Below are 20,884 nucleotides of genomic sequence, written 5' to 3'. Positions count from 1 at the left end.
TTAAAGAAGCCTGAAATTGTGTTCTCTGGAAGGAGAGATAAATTTATGGTCTTTAAAGAAGCCTGAAATTGTGTTCTCTGGAAGGAGAGATAAATTTATGGTCTTTAAAGAAGCCTGAAATTGTGTTCTCTGGAAGGAGAGATAAATTTATGGTCTTTAAAGAAGCCTGAAATTGTATTTCAGGCTTCACCCTCGTTCTCCCAGGAGTGAGAAACAGCATGTGGGGATTATAGTCTCCCTTCTAAAGGGTGATCCCCAATCCTGGGCCTTCTCCCTGAAGACAGATTCACCATGTTTGCGGTCAGTGGACGAGTTTTTCACGGCATTGGTGCTGGTGTATGGGGATCCTGATGGCGCCTCACCGGATGAGTCCCGACTCTGTAAGATCAAGCAGGGGGGCCGGCCGGCTGAGGAGAACTGCTCAGAGTTTCGGACATGGCCACTGACACACAGTGAAACGACCCTGCTCTTAGGAGCCATTTTTGTCAGGGTCTGTCACCTAGGTTTCAGGATACTCTGGTTCAGTATGCTGCTCCTGGGTCGTTGGAAGCCACCATGGCACTTGATATCTGGGTGGATAGACGCCTAAGGGAGAGACATACACCATATCTACCCCCTGTTGTTCTTTCTAGGGACGAGGACACACTGGTGCAGACGGACAAACCCATGTAGGTGGGAGGAGCCTCCTCTCAAACTAGGTTGCCTGCAGTTCACCATGGGACGGGGCATGTTTTTTCTATGATCTGACTGATGATTGCATCAATGTCTGCCGAACTCATGCCAAAGTATGTTCTCCAACTCAAAAGCCGTTTTCCCCTGGTTTTGTTGACCAGGGTGTGTATATTTCCCCCATCTTTACGTCTCAGCGTACCATTCCGGCTGAAATGGTGGTTGGTGGGGAAACTGAGACTGTACCGGTGCTTGTGGATGGTGGAGCTGGAGTCAATTTGGTGGAGGATATCTTTATCGTCCCCACTACACACTCCAATTTGTCATGAACCGGGGTTGTTTGGTTGCCCCTGATTCCTTCTGAAGGGGATTTATCTATATCCCACTTCCCAGTTCCGGTTTGGAACTTGCAGCTCTCTGGCGCCCCTCTTACCCTCATGTCAGACTAGGTACTGCACCTAGGGTAAATAGTCGTACAGAAAGGCTACGTGCTATGTACTGGCTATTGAGCACGCTGCAGCGAGGGCAATATAACTACTCCCTCACAGGCAGGAACAATAATTATCAACGCCGCCATCGCTGCAAAGATTCCCAATCGCACAGAACAAAGTATGCTGCCACCAGCTCCGATTCACGGGTTGGAAAGCCAACCCAAATCAGTAGCGCAATTCACTTCAGAGGACACAGTTCGTTATAGAGCAGAAGAGACAAGCTATCAATTAAATATTTTACTCCATGGAAAATTAGGCAGTGTTTACAAAAGAATAAAAAGATATTATAAAGGAGACAATACATATGTACATTACAGATTAAAAAATAAAATAGGATTAATGGAAGAAAACACACTTACGGGTCGTTCAGCTCATTTCAAATCAACATGGCGGCCGTGTGCTCAGGAGATACATCCAGGTGCATTGGATACAGCTTGAAAAGCTGTTGTTAGCTGGCTTCCTGGACCAAAACTGAAGGCTGGGCTAAGAGTATAGGGACTATATTTCTGAGCTTGTGACATCACTAAAGGGCTGGTTAATGATATGCACTGATCTTGGTTCTTTACCTTTTTCCAAAGTCTCAGACAAAGGCATTCCTGAGTGAGAGGGGAGGGACAATGGGTGGCTTTGCAGGATTGGTCACTTGCAGTTTAAAGCCACACCCTGCTGACACACTAGTCTTAAGTTGCACAGTGCATCATCATAGGGCTTTGTGTCTATACCAGCGAATGCAGTGGAAGCTGGAAGTGGGAGTCAAATCTGCAGCGTGTGTGACATGGTACTTTCTAGACTAATCTCACATTATGACATTGTTACAGTATCGTGACACCAGTCTTGCAAGGACTGCTGCCTGGGAGCTACGATCTCTGCCATCCTCCACAAACCTACCTCTTCTTCTCTGGTGGAGGCAGCTAAGGTGTTACCAGGGAGTAGGGGCAAGACTCAACCCTCACCACAAGTAAACTCTGATTCTCAGAGTCCTCTCAGGAGGTGGGATCAGGGGAGGGTGGTAGTTCCTTCTGTATATAGCAAGGGTATAAGTCTTGTGACACAAGAGGACGCCTCTTTTGTCCTTTCCTCAATGAGATCACCATGGAAATAAACACCCAGGTCCGGACCTGTGTGTAAATGAGTATGTGTGTGTGTCCACCAAAAACATCAGGTGGAAGTACGCATCTGGGACCTGGAGTTCTAGGGTGATCCGGTCGTATCGAGTATCGGTTATTCTCAGCCCAGGGACTTTCCAACTGGAGTTATTCCCAGTAATGCACGTACACAATGTATTCCACAGGTCGGCGCTCAGGAGATATGCTGTGCCTCCTGAAACCACGTTATTGCCATGTCCATTGGACTGTGTTTGCTGTAGCCTTGAGGATCAGGTGACTGCGGAGGTGAATCCTAGTGGGTGGAGATGTCATTTCTGGTGACGTCCAGTGTTGAGAGCCCAGAAACCCTTCATTGAATAGGGGGTACTGTCATAATCCATTTTTGGATCTGTGGCAGATCTGGCTTTTCATATAAAAACTTTTTTCCTTTCAGGTCATTGGGGGTTAATTTCAGTGTTTTCCCACCTGCTGGTCAGCTGTGTCAGGAACATGAGATATTTGATTGTGTATTATCAAGCACACTGAGCTCTGCTACATCCAAGAGCAGAGAACAGACACAATAAGGGTCATTCCGACCCCCCCTCTTCTCACTCTGCCTGCTGCTTGAGTGTGTATGAATCCTAAACCCATCCCTGAAAAAGTTTTATGATTCTATGCTGCACACAGAGTGGTCTCCCTAAAACTACTCATTCCCCCTCCTACATGGTACTAGTTGAAACTGGTGTAGCAGCCTTGAGATTCTTTGTTCTATTGAAGTGATATATACTGTCACCGATCCAGGCTAGAGATATAAAATTATATATTCCGGATGTCCATTGATAGATCTATCACTCCCTGAAAGCGCTAGAAGCTAAACGCAATGAGTGCAAAGAGTGGTTTTCTTTGTAAGCGTTTCAGGTAATTACTCCGTGTGTACTCTTAAAAGAATCTCCATGTTGTGGGGCACATTCTGATCATCATGTATTTCTTATACAAGGTTCATACAGCGAGATATGCATAAAAATAGTTTTCATATTCTAAGTAAAGGAAAGGTGTCAGCCTCTAAGTGATGTCACCACAGGGGGGAGTGTCTGGGCTAGGAATAACTTAGTGAGACAGCATTCTTGCTGTGTTTTTTTTGTCCGGGGTGTAGCTGCTCTACAGATGTGACATGCATCTTGATGTATCTCCTGAGCACATGGGCAAACTAGAGATGAAATGACCTGAACGACTTGTAAGTGTTCTTTTAAATTTTAATCCTATTTTATTTGTAATTTGTATTGCACATATAATTTTGTCTCCTTTTATAATTTCTTTTTATACTTTGTAAACACTGCCTACCTTTTTTTTGAGTAAAATATAAAATTACTAGCTTGTCTCTCCATGCTCTAAACGAACTATCGCATCCTCTGGGTTGGCTCCAGACCCGTTAATACTTGGAAAATCGGAGCTGGTGGCAGCATACTTTGTCCTGTGCAATCGGATGTCTTTACAGCGAAAGGCGGCGTTGATAATTATTGTTCCCGCCTTAGTGGGAGTAGTTACATCGCCCTCACTACAGCGTGACCAATAGCCAGTACATAGCAGGCATTCCTTCTGGCGACTAATTGTCCTAGGTGCTGTACCCTGTCTGACCTGAGGGCAAGGGGGGCGCCAGAGAACTGCAAGTTCCAAACCGGAACTGGGAAGTGGGATATAGATAAATCCCCTTCAGAAGAAACCAGGGGCAACCAAACAACCCCGGTTCGTGACAAATTGGTGTGAGTGGTGGGGATGATAAAGGTATCTTCCCCGTGAACCATGACAGATTAATGGGATCCCGGTGGGATCCGTGATATATTGGTGGCAGTACGGTGGGATTCCTGACATATTGGTGGATAATAGAGCATTAGTGATCTGGTTTGAGCAATCATTCCTCTCACTAAAAACTTGCACAGTTCTTGCGAGGACTTGGTGCAAAAAAGTTTTGGAGAACAAGCTCAGTCTTTACCAGTCCTGAGACAGTAGTGTGTACTTGCGATTAGCCCCTACCCTTCTCTTCGTTTTTCTATCCTATCTTTTATTTGGCAATGTTGGCCGCAAAAGGAGAAGGCTGGTATAAACAGCTTACTGCCCTTTGTGGGTTGATGCAGATTGACGCCACGGGCAAAAACAAAAGCCAACTGGTCGTGCCTCTGGTGCAACGGGAAATCGCTCAGAGCCCATCGGATGCAGAAGACAGCCCAAGCAAAAGTGGTGCTGCCGCAGAGCTCCAACCACTGAATGCCGGCCCTACTAGCAACTAGGGCGGATTGGACCCCCACCTGCAGACTGCCTTGGAACAACTCCCCGCTGACGACAAACATGGACGTCTGCAGCTGATCCAGCAATACCACGAGAAAGCGGAAAAGTGCCAGGTGGAGAGAGCCCCCGTGGAGACAGCCGAGCGGCAAGCGGACCGGGAGCACCAGTTGGAGTTAGCCTGACTCCAGGTGCAGAGATCATCCCAGTCCAGCGGTGAGCCCAATAGGGCTCAGACCCCTAAACCCTGGCCAGAGCACTTTCCTGTGATGAAAAAGGACAGGGACTTGGACACTTTTCTTTGGGCATTTGAGAAAGCCATTGGGCCCGATACCTGACCACAGGGATAAGAGGCAAAGCTCTGGAGGCATTTGCTGCTCTCCCTCAAGGTCAAGATGGTGACTATGAGGCCATCAAGCAGGCCCTAATAACCAAGTACCAGCTTACACCTGAGTTTTACCGTAGAAAGTTCCGGAACCTCCAACGTGGCCCACACGACAGTTACAGCGATGTAGCGCATGGACTCGGGACCGACTTTGACCAATGGACCCAATGACTGTCAGTGACCACCTTTGCACAGCTGCGGGACCTGATGATCAAAGACCAGTTCTTGCATCTTTGCCCAGCTGAGGTGCAACAGTTCGTGATGGACAGAGAGAACAAAGACGTAACTAAAGCGGTGCAGATTGCCGATGCCTGAGGCCAACCGTAGACCAGAAGTGTGGAAGACAGTCACCACCAGCTGGAGAGGGGGTAACCCTGCAACCAACGTCAGTGCCCCTGCCAGCCAACACACCAGAGGCCCTGTCCCCATTGCCAACAGCATCAGACCTACCACAGACCCTCACCAGTGTTTTTTCAGCAGGCGGACTGGTCATATCAGCGCCCACTGTCCGGAGAAGAGGAAGAATTCCCCAGCCAAGGCCCAAGGGCCTAATGCAGCAGCTCTTTAGGTGGGTGGGGCAGTTAGGAGGGTGCATGACAATATGCAGCATGTCACCGTGGGGGGCCATGTCACTACAGGCCTCAAGGACACTGGGGCTGAACGAATCCTCATCTGACCCGAACTGGCTGGAGATCATTCCAGGGAAAACCCTGACTGTCACCGGGATTGGGGGCATCAACTGTCCCTTCCCAATGGCCCAGGTGTATATAGATTGGGGTTTCCAGAGCTGGGTGAATGAAGTGGGGCTGTCTGATAACTTGCCCAATGATGTTTTATTGGGGACTGATTTGGGGAAGATGGTTGCATACTATGTCCCTGACTCCCCTCCCCGATCGAATGCCAATGATAGCAATGGGAAACCTGACAACGCTTTACTGATAAATGTTGTACTTGATAATTTTTCCGAAAATGCCGAGGGTAATACTGATGATGCTGATGAGGAAAATATGCATGTGTTACCTGCTAACCATTTATTTCCTAAGAATGATGTGTTCACAGGTGCAGGAGTGCTCAGCCATGTCGCTCTGCGGGGTGGGATGGCTGAGGAACCCCCAACAGGAGCAAGCGATGGTGCTCAGGGAAATGGGGAGATGCATGGGAACTGTGAAGAAAGTGATGCTGTGCGACTGACCAGTGGCACAGAGGAAGGTAACAGCTCCATAAGTAACACTGCTCCTGGGATGTTGGGGGTGGATGGAGAGGTAATACCCATAGCAGTGCCAGCTGATGGGTCTGTGGAAATCCCCGGGGAGACAGCCTACGTAGCTGCTGTCACCTGCAGTCAGAGTGCCCGGACGCAGATAACGTTCTGCCTTCTGGACCCTCCCCAGTCACAGGCGTGACTGAACCAGAGATGGACCCGGAGCAGGTCCCAGAGGGTTACGGTGGGGAAGGGACCCTGACGTCGCTTCTGGCTGCCCCTAGCCAGGAGTTCCAGGCCACTCTGCACTCAGATGCGAGCCTGGAGATTTTGAGACACCTCGCTGAGACGCCCACCTCCGTGACTGATAAGGAGAGGATGTTCTGGGAAAAAGGGAGGTTATACCGGGAGACAGTACCCGGAAAATCCCAAAAGGAGTGGTTGAAGGAAAGACAGCTGGTCATCCTGCAAAAATTCAGGAGTGAGTTGTTGCGGATTGCCCATGAGATCCCGCTCGCTGGACACTGGGGGATCAGCAAAACTAAGGCTCGGCTGTCTCAACACTTCTATTGGCCCAAGATGGGGACAGATGTGTCAAACTACTGCCACTCATGTATCACCTGCCAAAGAGTGGGGAAGGTGGGGCCTGCTCTTAAGGCTCCCATGATCCCTTTGCCAGTGATAGAGGAGCCTTTCCATAAGGTGGCGGATGCCCTGTTGGCTATCTTTTCACGTGTAGGATTTCCCAGGGAGATGCTTACTGATCAAGGGACCCAATTCATGTCTCGCCTAATGGAGGCTCTATGTAAGAAAATGCAGGTGAAGCATCTGGTATTGAGTGCATATCACTCACAGACCAATGGCTTGTGTGAGCGCTTCAATGGTACCCTCAAACAGATGCTCCGCATGCTGGTTAAGACCCAAGGACATGACTGGGAGCGGTACCTCCCACACCTGCTATTCGGAACCAAGAGGTTCCGCAGGCCTTGACGGGGTTCTCCCCCTTCGAGCTCCTGTATGGCAGGTGAGTCCGAGGACCCCTTGGGTTGGTAAGAGAATCCTGGGAAGAGGAGCCGAACCCTTCTGAAGTGTCTATAGTGGAATATGTCATGCTCTTCAGTGACAAAATGCAGATCTTGACGCAGTTGGTGCATGACAACTTGTTGCAGGCTCAGGCTGATCAGAAGCACTGGTACGAACAGAACGCCCGAGAGTAGACCTACTGGGTCAAAAGGTGTGGGTGCTGGTCCCAATACCAAAGGATAAGCCTGAGGCAGCCTGGGAAGACCTGTACGTTGTTCACCAACAGCTCAACCCGGTCACCTATGTGGTCACACTTGATCACGCTCGGGGTAGGCGAAAGGCCTTTCACGTCAACATCATGAACGCTCATCACGAACATGAAGCTTACTGTCAGGACTCTGAACATTTTTTACCTTTTGTGCATTACTGCCCTTTTCCAAGATGGCATCTTTGGTCTCATGTGCACTGTGTCTTCCTGCTATAAAACTCCACCCCAGCCTTCAGTCTGTGCTAGAGTATTCTGCCTTGCATCCAGCTCCTGACCTCTGATTACTCCCTGGCTATACACCTGCTCCTGTGAACCTGTGTGGTGATCCTGCTACTCTGAGTTCCTGCTGCATACACAAGTTTCCAGTAATCCTCCTTCATCTGCTGCTCGTGTTTACTTCCACCTGCATTTGCTGGACATGGAAGCTGCTGCTGCTTTGCATTAACCTGAGACTATTAACCAGGCCTCCCTGGTTATCTGTGTCTGGACTAAGACAAGGATTTATTCGTGTCAAGTATCCTCAAGAATAACTGTGCTTCATAGACTTTCTGTTTGATTGCATTGTGCTCTGAAGTTTCCTATAGACTGATAAGCTGCGTTTATTATTTGCACCAAGTGTTGTGGACTTGAATTTCTCTCTGCACCTGTTTGAATCACCGTGTGATAATATAGACGTTACCACTTATAAAACTGTGTCCTGTTGTATTGTTCCACGCAAAGAGTCTCCTGAGTTATCCCCTATAATTATTACAGGATACTCTAGCCTACAAAAAAAAAGGAGACTGCTGGAACAATGACTGCAGAGAGCAGACTAGAGCAGGTGTTTTCCATAATTAGATCACTGCAGAAAGATGTGGAAAGTCTGCAAAAGAAGTTTGGAAGCTTTGAACTCAATCAACAAGTGTTTGGACAGACTTTGCAGGACTTGAGCAACCGCATGGCAGCCCAGGAAAACAAACTTGCTGGCATAGAGTCCCAGTATGGACGGGCTTTTCAGGACATAAGCACGCAAATAGCTGCACAAGTGACTTTACCCTCTGGGCAACCGCCACCAGCTAGCCCACCTATGTTGCCCCCATTCAGATTTAATGGTGATCGCGACAAAGTTCGTAGCTTTGTGAATCAATGTATGCTATATTTTGATGTGCATGCTGACTGTTTTCTTACTGATAGATCCAAAGTATTGTGTGTAATAATGCTACTGACCTCAGGAGCGCTCGCCTGGGCGAATCCGATGATTGAGTCTCGTGACCCACGGTTAAATGACTTGAATGATTTCTTGGCCACTATGGCATTAATGTTTGATGACCCTAATCACCGTGCAACCGCTGAATCTGCTTTGTTGTCTTTACGCCAGGCTAAACGTTCTGTTATTGAGTATGCCACTGAATTCAGGAGATTGGCGGCAGATACCAATTGGGACAGTTATGCACAATTGCCTATTTTTAAAAGGGGTCTGTCTAGTATTGTAAAAGATGAACTTGCCCGCTCTGAGTCACCACAAGAGCTAGAGACATTTATACAGCACTAGATTGTGGCCCGATTCTAACGCATCGGGTATTCTAGAATATGCATGTCCCCGTAGTATATGGACAATGATGATTCCAGAATTTGCGGCAGACTGTGCCCGTCGCTGATTGGTCGAGGCAACCTTTATGACATCATCGTCGCCATGGCAACCATTATGACATCTACGTCGATACTGTGCCCGTTGCTGATTGGTTGAGGCGAATTCGTGGCAGACTGTGCCCATCGCTGATTGGTCGAGGCAACCTTTATGACATCATCGTCGCCATGCTGTGCCCGTCGCTGATTGGTCGAGGCCTGGTGGCCTCGACCACTCAGAGACGCGGGATTTCCAGGACAGACAGACAGAAAAACCCTTAGACAATTATATATATAGATTGTGTGTGCATAGACATTCGCCTTACTGAGCGTTGGCAGGAGAAATTTGCTGCATATAACCGTGTTTCTAACTTTTCCCTTCCTTCTGTAACAACTCTGCTGGCATCACGGCATGGCCTCTAATCTCTCACACAATCTTACCCACTGCTCCAGGTCATGATGTGGTTTGTTTCATGCCAGCTCCATGTTCTATGTCTCTGCTCTCTGCATGCTTCATGGCTGTGTGCATAGGGGGCGGCGCCTGAACTCTCTGGTTCTTATAGGAATAAGGTGCATCTGTCTAATCTGTTCCTGACCAATTGCCAGGAGGCCTCCAGTATTTAGTGCAGTTCCACCCAGTGGACTGGGACTGTGCAATGTGTTAGCTCAGTTTGTGTTTGGCTGCTGAGTTTGCCAGGCCTTGCTCTGAGTTACTCCCTCTCTGCAGGCTTTTCTCTGTGCTATTGCCTTGGTCTTGTTGTCCGCCCTCCAGGAGGCAGAATATCCTGGTCCCTGTGTCTTTGTCCTTGTTTCTTATCTCGGAAGGTGGAGGAGGTGCCCATGCAAATTGATTCCGTTCATAGGCGTGAGATCAATGAGCGCCAGGAGCATCGCCTTCGTGAAAGTCTATGTTTCTACTGCGGCCAGTCTGACCACTTCTTGATCAATTGTCCTAAGTGTCCTAGACCAGAGGTCCTTGAGGAATGCAGTTTGACACCTCTGTCCTAGACGGCCTTACAAAGGTGCTAGCAGCAATAAGGGAGTATGACAACTGTGATGATGAATCTGACATCTCTGAATGTAGCCTGCCTTTAAACGCTGTATTCCATTCACTTTCTATGACTTCACCCCCCAAGGAGCTGAAGGAAAAGAACTCTCACTGTTCTCTCCCTATTAAGATCCTGTGTTCAGGACAGTGGATTTCCAGTGCAGCTATGATTGACTCTGGTGCAGGTGGCAATTTCATGGATATTGCATTTGCCAAGGAACATGGTATTGAAATTCAGCAAAGAGCTTCTCCAATTACCATGGAAACAGTGGATGGGACACCTTTAATCTCTGGGCCTGTGGATCAGGAGACCGTACCCCTTGAAATTTTGTTGGAGCCTAATCATCAGGAGCAACTTTCTTTCTTGCTAATTTCTCCTCCTCAATTTCCTGTGATTTTAAGCATTCCTTGGTTGCGTTCTCAGAACCCAATTATCAACTGGGAGACCAAGGAGATTATCTTCCCAACAAGGAGCAACTCAGCGTTAACAGAAGCTGTCCCTGAGTCCACGACTACGGAACCACATGTACAGGTATTTTCTTTACCTCCAGCTTATAAAGAGTTCTCTGACAAGAAGAATGCAGATCAGCTTCCTCCACGCAGGCATTATGACTGTCCCATTGAGCTGCTTCCCGGGGCAGCCATTCATTTTGGTAACGTATACCCTTTGGCGGCACCTGAGCTTCAAGCCTTAAAAGAGTATATTGATGAAAATCTGGCCAAAGGCTTCATACGTCCTTCTTCCTCACCAGCAGGGGCACCTATCTTTTTTGTAAAGAAGAAGGATGGGACCCTGAGACCCTGTGTTGACTATCGAGAACTCAATAAGGTAAATGTACGAAACCGTTACCCTTTGCCTCTGATTCCCGAATTACTGGAAAGAGTCCACCATGCTAAGGTGTTCTCTAAACTGGATCTTCGTGTGGCTTATAATTTGGTGCGTATTCGTCCAGGGGATGAGTGGAAGACAGCATTCAGATGCCGGTATGGACACTTTGAATCTCTTGTGATGCCCTTCGGGCTTTGTAACGCCCCTGCTACATTTCAACTCCTTGCTAATGACATTTTCAGAGATTTGTTGGACCAGTTTGTAGTGATCTATTTGGACGATATACTAATCTTTTCTGACTCTCTACAGGAACATGAAGAACATGTCAAAACTGTTTTAAGACGTCTGAAAGAGAACCATCTGTATATTAAGCCGGAGAAATGTGAGTTCCATCGTTCTGAGATACAGTTCTTAGGTTATATCATCTCTCCCCAGGGGCTGAACATGAAATCTGGTAAGATTCAGGCTATCATTGACTGGCCGGTACCCAAGAGCGTTAAGGAGGTCCAACGTTTTAATGGTTTTGCAAATTTCTACAGACGCTTCATTCGAAATTTTTCTGATATTGTCCATCCCATTACTTCCTTGACAAAGAAGGAAAAGCCCTTTAAGTGGTCATCACAGGCTCAAGAAGCTTTTGATCGGCTGAAGATCTGTTTCACATCAGCACCGTTGTTGATACACCCAGATCCAACACTTCCTTTCATTGTGGAGGTGGACGCTTCTGATAATGCTTTGGGGGCTATTCTCTCCCAAAGAACTGGAGAGAAGGGTCTGCTACATCCTTGTGCTTTCTTTTCCCGTAGACTAACCTCAGCAGAGAAGAATTACGATGTGGGAGACAAGGAATTGCTGGCTATTATTGCAGCTTTCAAGGAATGGAGACATCATCTGCAAGGAGCTGCACAACAGATCATAGTGCTAACTGACCATCGCAATCTAGAGTTCCTTAGATCCACTAGATGTCTTTCTCCTCGTCAGGCTCGTTGGAACTTATTTTTTAATCAATTTAACTTTGTTATCTTGTACCGTCCAGGTTCTTGTAATGGGAAGGCTGATGCTTTATCCCGAATCCATGCTGCGGATTCCGTACCTGGAGCCCCGTCCAAGACCATTCTATCTGATGCCAATTTCATCGGAGTTATCCACGATCAGGACTTGTGGAAGGAGTGCAGGGAGGCCTATGAAGGTGATGTATTTCTTGCCAACCCACCTGTGGATATTAATCTTGTCTTTAAGGGTGGCATGTGGTTCAGAGATCGACGTATCTACGTCCCGGAGTTCGTCCGTCTGCAGATCCTCAAGTTGGTACATGACTCCAAGTTGGCTGGTCACAGGGGGGTACAGAAGACACAAAAGTTCCTGAGCCGATTCTTCTGGTGGCCAACTTGCCTGAAGGATACCAAGGACTATGTTCTCTCTTGCGAGGTATGTGCCCGTTACAAGACTCCTCATGTGGCACCTACGGGTCTTCTACAACCATTACCTGTTCCGTCCCGCCCTTGGGGGTCTATATCAATGGACTTTATTGTGGAGCTGCCTACATCAGGGGGCATGAATACAATCATGGTGGTAGTTGATCGCCTGACTAAAGCTGCTCATTTTGTTCCATGCACCGGCCTCCCCTCAGCTAAAGATACAGTGAACTTGGTTATACAGAATGTCTTTCGGTTGCACGGGGTTCCGGATGAGATCATCTCTGACCGTGGAGTACAGTTCACTTCAAGATTCTGGAAGGGGTTTTGCTCTGCACTCAATATTAATGTCTGTCTCGCTTCTGCTTACCATCCCCAGACAAATGGTCAGACTGAGCGTACCAACCAGACGCTGGAACAATATCTAAGATGCTATGTCAGCCATCTCCAGGATGATTGGTTGGAGTGGTTGCCGTTAGCCGAATTTTCATATACTGTAATAATTCTCAGAGCGCCTCCACTAAATTTACACCTTTCTTTGCCAATCTGGGTTATCATCCGTGTATTTTACCTAGGTCTCCAATTAATTCTCCGGTTCCGGCAGTGGAGGAAAGGCTGACTGCGATGAGACAAAATCTGGAGGTTCTGAAGGAATCCCTGACCACAGCTCAAGAACGTTATAAGAGATCGGCTGATAGATTCCGTAAACCTGCACCCATGTTCAAGGTAGGAGATTCCGTGTGGTTAGCAACTAAGAATCTGAAGTTAAACATTCCTTCACAAAAACTTGGGACAGAAATTCATTGGCCCTTTCAAGATCAACGGTATTGTGAGCTCTGTGGCCTGCTGGTTGAAGCTGCCTAGGACTATGAAGGTACACCCAGTTTTTCATGTATCTTTACTAAAGCCTGCATCTCGTAATACCTTCCAGGGACGTGTTGTGCCACCTCTGCAGCCTGTGGTGATTGATGGGCAAGAATAATTTGTGGTGGAGGAAATTATTGATTCCAGGATTCGCAGGAATCGGCTCCAATATCAGATAAGATGGCAGGGATATCCCCCTGAGGAAGACTCTTGGGAACCTGTGGAAAACATCAATGCCCAACAGAAGATTTCTCGTTTTCATCAGAGATTCCCTGAGAAACCAGGTCCAGGATTGTCCTGAGGCCGCTTCTAAGGAGGGAGTAATGTCAGGACTTTTTTATTGCCTTTTGTGCATTACTGCCCTTTTCCAAGATGGCGTCTTTGGTCTCATGTGCACTGTCTTTGTCACGGGGGTACTGGGTAGACTAAGGCTGGTTACCCGGGCCCCTGCGATATCCCTCAGGCTAGGGAAAACCCTGTCTGTCCCTCTCCCAGAATTTACACTAATGGTGTGCTTGTCTGGGCCACCAGGCCTGACCCTGACTCCTGTTTCAGCCCTATGCTGAAACCTCCACCCGCCACCCAGTGATTAGACCACACACCAACCCCCACAGAAAGCACAGACAGGGAAACTAAAAACGCACCACGCCGCAGACACACAGGAAAACACTATAATGTGCACAGGGCAAAACAAATACAAATATAGGAAGGAGAAATATGACAAAGGATAATACACCACCAGATACAATATTTCTTCTCCAAGACCACCACTCCAGACCGGAATCACTAGGCACGAGGCGCAAGCTATAATCGGCGACGCCCACAGTCCAGCAGAACTATTTAAAGGCAGTGGGCGTGACCCAGCCTCCAACCCGAGTACCAGCTAAATTAACCTCGGACAACCTAGATAAAATCTAGTCGGTGCCACTGAGCGTATAGTGGACGAATACGGAATTACCGCTGTCTGTCAGATGCCCTAGAGTGAATAGCGTCCGACATGACAGTCTTCCTGCTATAAAACTCCACCCCAGCCTTCAGTCTGTGCTAGAGTATTCTGCCTTGCATCCAGCTCCTGACCTCTGATTACTCCCTAGCTATACACCTGCTCCTGTGAACCTGTGTGGTGATCCTGCTACTCTGCTCTGAGTTCCTGCTGCATACACAAGTTTCCAGTAATCCTCCTTCATCTGCTGCTCGTGTTTACTTCCACCTGCATTTGCTGGACATATAAGCTGCTGCTGCTTTGCATTAACCTAAGACTATTAACCAGGCCTCCCTGGCTGAGCTAAGATATGATTTGAACTGCCTATAAGCATATCTATCTGTGTCTGGACTAAGACAAGGATTTATTCATGTCAAGTATCCTCAAGAATAACTGTGCTTCATATACTTTCTGTTTGGTTGCATTTTGCTCTGAAGTTTCCTATAGACTGCTAAGCTGCGTTTATTATTTGCACCAAGTGTTGTGGACTTGATTTTCTCTCTGCACCTGTTTGAATCACCGTGTGATAATATAGACTTTACCACTTATAAAACTGTGTCCTGTAGTTGTCTTGTTCCACGCAAAGAGTCTCCTGAGTTATCCCCTATAATTATTACACTTACGTCCTACCGATCTGCAGCCTGCCCGAAGATGGAGAGGAAGACCCCCTCCTGGACATGCTGGCCTAAACCAAGGCCGTTGGGTCCATTGAGGATGTAAGCGCCTTGTTAACTGAACCCCAGTGGTCGAAGTTGCGGACCACTCTGGAATGGAGAACACCCTATCGGATCTCCGACGAGGTGCAGCAGGTTATGAGCCAGGAGATCGATGAGATGTTACAGCTGGGGGTGATTCAACGGTCAAAGAACGTAGTCCTCGTGCCACAGAAGGATCAGACCACCCGGTTCAGTATGGACTACAGGGGGCTCAACATCATCACAGCCTCGGACGTGCACCCAATGCCGTGCTCCGAGGAGCTGCTTGAGCGCATAGCGCCAAAGGGGCAGTGAGAATGGTGAGGCAGACGGGTTGTTCCGCCGCGGTAAACCTGCTGTGGTGCGCATGGAGGAGAACCGAGAGTTCCTACCTTTGTAGTCCAAAAGGGGAAGGTGTCAGGAACATGAGGTATTTGATTGTGTATTATGGTGCACACTGAGCTCTGCTACATCCAAGAGCAGAGAACAGACATGCTGTGGGCCAATCCAACCCCTCCTCTTGTCACTCTGCCTTCTGCTTGTCTGTATGTGAATCCTAAACCCCTCCCTGAAGAATTTTTATGATTCTATGCTGCACACAGAGAAGTCTCCCTAAAACTACTTATTCCCCGTCCCACATGGTACTTGTTGAAACTGGTGTAGCAACCTTGAGATTCTTTGTTCTATTGAAGTGATATATACAGGCACCAATCTGGACTAGAGATATAAGAATTATATACCATATGTAAAGAAAAAATGAAAATGTGGCACCACCAAGTAGTGCTGCAATCAAAGTCCTTTATTTTCCCATGTCATGGGTGAGGACATTATACCAGGACGGCAGGTACAATCGAGGGTGCACAGTGACAAGGTTGGACGATGGCCATTTCTTGCCGACTGCACTTCAACGGGTCCAGGTGACCCTGGGTCAGTCAATCCGTGACACAAGGGTTAATATTAATTTTCTTGCTGGCAGCTGTTTTGTTGCTAGTCAGCTGATGTGGGTGGTGACCACTTCCACCATCCTTTAAAAAGTCACATGACCCATCAGCTGACTGTCAGTGATAGCGTTTTCTATGTTCACTGTCACGATTCACACCGTGACTGCCAACACTAGGTCGCGGGTCCATCAATGTGTCAGGGATCCAGGGGAGGATATCTATTGGGCACGATGCAGCGAGGGCAATATAACTACTCCCACTCAGGCAGGAACAATAATTATCAACGCTGTCCATCGCTACAATGATTCCCAATTGCACCGAACAAGTATGCTGCCACCAATCAGTAGCGCAATTCACTTCAGAGGACACAGTTCGTTTATAGAGCAGAAGAGACAAGCTTAGTAAAATTATATATTTTACTCCATTAAAAAGATAGGCAGTGTTTGCAAAAAGATTAAAAAGATATTATAAAGGAGACGATCATATGTACATTACAGATTACAAAATAAAATAGGGATTAAAATAGAAGACTACACTCACATTTTGCTTAAGTCAATGCGGGCTAACCATGCTGGTTGAGGATCCAGACATCACAGTGCATGACCAAGGGTCTTCAAGGATTAAGGTGCCAAGCAAGAATGAAAGTCGGGCTAAGTGCAGGAATCTACACCTCTGAGCTTGTGACATCACTAAAGGGGCTGGTTAATGATATGCACTGGTGGGACAGTTGTTTACGTTTTCCAAGGTCTGAGACAAAAGAAATTCCTGAGTGAGAAGGGAAGGACAACAGGTGGCTTTACAGGATTGGTCACCTGCAGATTACAGCCACACCCTGCTCACACACTAGCTTCAAGTTACCCAGTGTCTCGGCCATACGGCTTGTTTGTTGTATTCAGGGGGAGAGAGAGAGAGGGGGGTCAAAGCTGCCGTGTGCTTTCAGGTCCATGGTCACATGTGCAAAACTCCCTCAGATATGGTATTTTACATTATCGTGACATTCACCAAGCCTGGAATAAAGAGCTCTCTAGTTGCAGTGGTGCTTCTGCTGTTTTTGTGGAGTTTGTAGTCCTGGTGCCTACCCTCTGCTGTGTGGTGCTTTACAGCAGGGACAGTGTTAAGTACTATTTCCCCTTTTCCTGTGTGTCTTGTTGTTGTAACTCACCTTGTGTTGTTCACCATCCGCAGTGGTAAGGCTAGCATCCTTGCCAGACAGTGCACTAGCCAGGGAGTAGTGAGGTGACAATCAGGGACTAGGCACTTAACAGTGGCTGAGCGAAGGGGGTGGGGGGAAGGATCCACTTAGGGCATTGGGAAGTTTAGGGACAGGCACAGGTTGGATCTCAGGAGGTGCCCCATCCCTTGTTCCCTACTGTGAGGGCCTTCCTCTCCCCATTCCATCCGTTGTGTTTATTGCTTCGTCTGCCAGACGTTAGCCTTGTCAGTTCGTGACAGTGGGGATATTATAATATGTGGGTGACTGTGGGGACAACACATTGTGTGTGGGGCTATGAGGACATCCTACTATGTGTGGGGTAATGTACTATGCAAACATTATACTTTATATCTCACTACCAGGGTGACCAGACATTTAATGATCTCCACAGTGGTACTTGTATAAAATCATTTTATTATTATTATTATTATAAACCAAATTAAAATATGTTATACGTAACAAGAAGGGTACATAATCTAGAAAAGAGGGACTACACTTCCATAGGATTTTTCTAAAACAGAGGCTGTACATATGTGAATAAATTACTAAGTTACCACCAATGAAATGCCTAAATGAATTGTAGAGATATATCTTATCTCTGCCTAATATATACACAGTTCTTAAACACAGGTGTCACAATTCATTAGTTTTTGGGTAAGTCTAAGCTTATCCCCGTGATAGCCTAGTGTATAGCAGACTATGAAAAAATAATAATATTCATTAGGTAGATAAGTAATGATTTATCATGTACCTCACAGACAGCCACGTGAAAATTCCTCGGCGTCCCTCTGCCCCGACGTGCGTTTTGCAATGCTTCTTCGGGAGGCGTCCCCATTCCATCCGTTGTTGTGTTTATTGCTTCGTTTGCCAGACGTTAATCTTGTCAGTTCGTGACAGTGGGGATATTATAATATGTGGGTGACTGTGGGGACAACACATTGTGTGAGGGGCTATGAGGACATCCTACTGTGTGTGGGGTAATGTACTATGCAAACATTATACTTTGTAGGGGGACAATCTACTGTGGTGGCATCATACTGTGTGTGGGGGTAATATACTGTGGTGGCATCATACTGTGTATGGGGGAGAGTACTACGCAAACGTACTGTGTGTGGGGAGAGTTTACTGTGTGATCATCTTTGCTGTGTGTGTGGGGAATGTAATGTGTGGACATCATATTGTGCGTGGGGGAAAGTACGGTGTGGACAATATAATGTGTGGGAGGTGTACTGTGGTGGCATCATACTGTGTGTGGGAGGCAATGAAATATGAGGACATACTGTGTGGGGGACAATGTGCTGTGGTGGCATCACACTGTGTATGGGGGAGTGTACTGTGCAAACATGTGTGTGTGGGGGGGAGAATGTAATGTGCAAACATTCTGTGTGTGGACATCATACTGTGAGTGGTCAAAATGTACTGTGGGGACATCATACTGTGTGTGGGGAGAATTTACTGTGTGGACATCATTGCTATGTGTGTGGGGAATGTAATGTGGGGATATCATACTGTGTGAGGGGGAATGTACTGTGTGGAAATCATACTGTGTGGGAGGTGTACGGTGGTGGCATCATACTGTGTGTGGGGCAATGTACTGTGAGGACATACTGTGTGCGGGGACAATGTGCTGTGATGGCATCATACTGTGTATGGGGGAGTGTACTGTACAAACATTATATTGTGTGTGTGTGGGGGGAGAATGTAATGTGCAAACATTCTGTGTGGGGACAGCATACTGTGTGTGAAGGGAATGTACTGTGTGGACATCATACTGTGTGTGGGGGGAATGTACTGTGGGGACATCATACTGTGTGTGGAGGGAATGTACTGTGGGGACATCATACTGTGTGTGGAGGGAATGTACTGTGGGGATATCATACTGTGTGGGGGAATGTACTGTGGGCACATCATACTGTGTGTGGAGGGAATGTACTGTAGGGACATCATACTGTGTGTGGAGGGAATGTACTGTGGGGATATCATACTGTGAGTGGTGAAAATGTACTGTGGGGACATCATACTGTGTGTGGGGCTATGAGGACATCCTACTATGTGTGGGGTAATGTACTATGCAAACATTATACTTCTAGGGGGACAATCTACTGTGGTGGCATCATACTGTGTGTGGGGGTAATATACTGTGTTGGCATCATACTGTGTGTGGAGGGAATGTACTGTGGGGATATCATACTGTGAGTGGTAAAAATGTATTGTGGGGATATCATACTGTGTGTGGGGCAATGTACTGTGAGGACATCATACTGTGTGGGGGAATATACAGTGTCGGTGGAGGGAATATATTGTGGGGACATCATACTGTGTGTGTGTGGAGGAATGTACTGTGGGTACATCATACTGTGTGGGGGGAATTTACAGTGTGGTGGAGGGAATGTACTGTGGGGATATCATACTGTGAGTGGAGAAAATGTACTGTGGGGGCACCATACTGTGTGTGGAGGGAATGTTCTGTGGGGACATCATACTGTGTGGGGGAATGTACTGTGGGCACATCATACTGTGTGTGGAGGGAATGTACTGTGGAGACATCATACTGTGTGTGGAGGGAATGTACTGTGGGGATATCATACTGTGAGTGGTGAAAATGTACTGTGGGGACATCATACTGTGTGTGGGGCTATGAGGACATCCTACTATGTGTGGGGTAATGTACTATGCAAACATTATACTTCTAGGGGGACAATCTACTGTGGTGGCATCATACTGTGTGTGGGGGTAATATACTGTGTTGGCATCATACTGTGTGTAGAGGGAATGTACTGTGGGGATATCATACTGTGAGTGGTAAAAATGTATTGTGGGGATATCATACTGTGTGTGGGGCAATGTACTGTGAGGACATCATACTGTGTGGGGGAATATACAGTGTCGGTGGAGGGAATATATTGTGGGGACATCATACTGTGTGTGTGGAGGAATGTACTGTGGGTACATCATACTGTGTGGGGGGAATTTACAGTGTGGTGGAGGGAATGTACTGTGGGGATATCATACTGTGAGTGGTGAAAATGTACTGTGGGGACATCATACTGTGTGTGGGAGAATGTACAGTTGGGACATCATACTGTGTGGGGGGAATATACAGTGTGGGTGGAGGGAATGTATTGTGGGGACATCATACTGTGTGTGTGGAGGAATGTACTGTGAGGACATCATACTGTGTGGGGTGAATGTACAGTGTGGGTGGAGGGAATGTACTGTGGGTACATCATACTGTGTGGGGAGAATGTACAGTGTGGGTGGAGGGAATGTACTGTGGGGTCATCACACCGTGTGAGGGGAATGTACTGTGGGGATAGCATACTATATATGAGGGGGAATGTACTTTGGGGAAATCATACCGTGTGTGGGGTTAATGTACTGTGTGGCATTAATTATGCTGTAACCGACCCCCCGGTCATTAATATTAATTATGCTGCCCACATTGCACTATAGTAAACGCCCCCATTCCTCATGAGTGCACCATTATTATGTAGGGGCCGTGTTATGACCATATCCATCATATGAATAAGAGCTGGACGCAGACAGTGCTCCCTTCATCCACTGCACAGTATAATGAGACACCAGGCATTTATCAACTCAGCGACGCCCACTCAATGACATTAGAGCCCAGTACATATCTGATTGGCTGCCACAGAACCAACCAGATCTCCAAGACCAGGATCCCCCAGTCGTATGCCACCGTGGACACGTCCCGCACAGCCGATCAAGAAGCCACACATGTAACGTAGAAACAGACGCGAGTTCTACAAGAGCGTAGGCCGTCATATCAAAGTAGTACGATACCTTCACGTTGGCACCAAAGAAACATCCATCTTGTCTCTGAGGAGCATAAACACCATAAAAAAGCAAATAGATGGCAGACAGAGGGG

General features: G+C 47.3%; 1 protein-coding gene across 2 annotated transcripts in view; it reads left to right on the top strand.

Annotated features, from left to right (window-relative positions):
- Window positions 1–20,884, top strand: part of LOC143769414 (pancreatic lipase-related protein 2-like) — a 113,955-nt gene that overhangs the window by 3,520 nt on the left and 89,551 nt on the right. The window lies entirely within an intron of this gene.

This window comes from Ranitomeya variabilis, chromosome 4 (genome assembly GCF_051348905.1).
Source record: "Ranitomeya variabilis isolate aRanVar5 chromosome 4, aRanVar5.hap1, whole genome shotgun sequence".
Lineage (NCBI taxonomy): Eukaryota > Metazoa > Chordata > Amphibia > Anura > Dendrobatidae > Ranitomeya > Ranitomeya variabilis.
The sequence above is the reverse complement of the archived record's forward strand: the minus strand, read 5'-3'. Positions and strand labels throughout refer to the sequence as shown.